The sequence below is a fragment of the Sapajus apella genome, unplaced genomic scaffold, assembly GCF_009761245.1.
Source record: "Sapajus apella isolate SASKATOON/1434 unplaced genomic scaffold, GSC_monkey_1.0 scaffold6, whole genome shotgun sequence".
Taxonomy (NCBI): domain Eukaryota; kingdom Metazoa; phylum Chordata; class Mammalia; order Primates; family Cebidae; genus Sapajus; species Sapajus apella.
Genome location: NW_022436946.1, coordinates 5,978,380 through 5,981,035, shown reverse-complemented (window position 1 = coordinate 5,981,035; position 2,656 = coordinate 5,978,380). Strand labels below are relative to the sequence as shown.

The window sequence follows — 2,656 nt, the reverse complement described above, 5'->3', positions numbered from 1 at the left end:
AGTTAATCATTGTTTTACCCTCCTGAACAAAACACATAGCTTTGGTTTTTTGGTTTTTATTTTTGATTTATTTATTTTTTAGGTTTTTGAGGAACCGGTGGTATTTGGTTACATGAGTAAGTTCTTTAGCGGTAATTTGTGGGATTTTGGTGCACCCATCACCTGGGCAGTAAACACTGAACCCAATTGGTAGTCTTTTATCCTTCACCCCCCTATATACATATATTGAAATGCCCAGTATCTACATGGCAATTGAAAGTGCCAGTCAAAAATATATTTCCCTTTATCAGTCAATTACTTAATGGACACATACCATGTGACCCTACATAGTGGGGTCAGATAGCCTTTGGGGTCTCAAGGAGCTTATTTGTTCAGGAGACTCAATATATAAATGGAATATAATTTTAAAACACAGTGTCTAATATGTTTTAAATGATGATACTCACAGTAAATGTGAAGAATTCAAAGGACACAACATTGCGGGATGAGTACTCAGGAAAAGCTTCAACAAGAAGGTAGACTTGAGCAACATTAATATGAGCCGGCACTCTAGATGAAAGAACAGAGTGACCATGGGGGTGAGCTGTAAAAGATGTTCAACAAAAAGTGACTAGAAAAGTCTCAGAGTATCTAGTCTGGGTTGGTATTAGACTATAGATAAATGGCCATTGCACATTGCTGTTATTAGACATTAGATAAATGGCCAGTTTTATCTTGTAAGCAATTGGGAGCCACTGAAGACCTTCGGATAAGGATAACATGATTACCATGTTAAGTTGATTTGATGGCAAAGTGTAGGATGGATTGAAGAATGAAGAATTGTGTAAGGCCAGTTAAGAGGTCAATACAAAAGTTCAAGTACAGGCCAGGCATGCTGGCTCAGCCTATAATCCCAGCACTTTAGGAGGCCAAGGTGGGCGAATCACCTGAGGTCAGGAGTTCGAGACCAGCCTAACCAACATGGAGAAACCCTGTCTCTACTAAAAATACAAAATTAGCTGAATGTGGTGGTGCATGCCTGTTATCCCTGCTATTCTGGAAGGCTGAGGCAGGAAAATCGCTTGAACCTGGGAGGCAGAGGTTGCAGTGAGCTGAAATCATGCCACTGCACTCCAGCCTGGCCAACAAGAGTGAAACGCCATCTCAAAACAAAACAAAACAAAACAAAGCAAAAAACAAAAGTTCACTTTTCGGCGAACTGCCATCTTCCAGTAATTCACCAAAATGACAAACACAAAGGGCAAGAGGAGAGGCACTCGATCTATGTTCTCCAGGCCTTTTAGAAAACGTGGAGTTGTTCCTTTGGCCACATATATATGAATCTATAAGAAAGGTGATACCGGCCGGGCGCGGTGGCTCAAGCCTGTAATCCCAGCACTTTGGGAGGCTGAGGCGGGTGGATCACGAGGTCAAGAGATCAAGACCATCCTGGTCAACATGGTGAAACCCCGTCTCTACTAAAACTACAAAAAATTAGCTGGGCATGGTGGCGCGTGCCTGTAGTCCCAGCTACTCAGGAGGCTGAGACAGGAGAATTGCCTGAACCCAGGAGGCGGAGGTTGCGGTGAGCCGAGATTGCGCCATTGCACTCCAGCCTGGGTAACAAGAGCGAAACTCCGTCTCAAAAAAAAAAAGAAAGGTGATACTGTAGACATCAAGGGAATGGGTACTGTTCAAAAAGGAAGCCCTGCAAGTGTTACCATGGCAAAACTGGAAGAGTCTACAGTGTTACCCAGCATGCTGTTGGCATTGTTGTAAACAAACAAGTTAAGATTCTTGCCAAGAGAATTAAAGTGCGTATTGAGCATATCAAGCACTCTAAGAGCTGAGATAGCTTACTGAAACTCGTGAAGGAAAATGATCAGAAAAAGAAGCCAAAGAGAAAGGTACCTGTGTTCAACTGAAGCACCAGCCTGCCCCACCCAGAGAAACACACTTTGTGAGAACCAATGGGAAGAAGCCTGAGCTGCTAGAACTTATTCACTATGAATTCATGGCATAATAGGTGTTAAAAAACAAGAAACAAACAAAAAACCTCTGGACTATGAAACAAAACAAAACAAAAAACGACAACAACAAAAAGTTCAAGTACAAAGGCAAGTTTAAGTACGGTGGTCAGATTGGAAATATCCTATCAATAGTGATACAATATCACCTATTGATAATGTAGATATGTGAAAAAAGTAATGAAGAATCAATAGAACTTCTTAATCAAATAGATTTTGAGTGTGGGGAGGAGAGGCAGGAATACTAGGTTCAAGCTGCAGTGAGATAATATTGAAGATAATATTGAAGGGAGTTCCAGTTTTAGACGTGCCAATAAGGAAAAAACAGACATCCAAGTAGAAAAGAGAAAGTGCTTTGAAAAATGTAAAGAGCTGTACAACTGCAAGGCATTACTATTCAAAACGTTTTTAAACAAATGCTTTTGGTTTTTATCTTCTTCCTCTTTGGGCACAGTTTCAATAGTATTGGTCTCACTAACTTAACCAACTGAGATGGGAATGATTAAGTTGATCACAATGTATAACTTCCTCGTCATACAGAAGTTTAAGGCTCGCAACTCAAAGGTTACGAAATGCCAGTTTTACTTTATAATAATGGAAAAATAATAGGAGACATAAAGTCTTGAGTACTCTATTCAGTTGAGAATATT

At 40.4% G+C, this 2,656-nt stretch overlaps 1 long non-coding RNA gene across 1 annotated transcript; it reads left to right on the top strand.

The window, feature by feature from the left end:
- Positions 1-1,175: 1,175 nt before the first annotated feature.
- On the top strand, positions 1,176-2,044 carry LOC116549003. Its single transcript, XR_004267666.1, has 2 exons — positions 1,176-1,333; positions 1,640-2,044. It is a non-coding gene; the product is annotated as an uncharacterized LOC116549003 (long non-coding RNA).
- Positions 2,045-2,656: the final 612 nt, after the last annotated feature.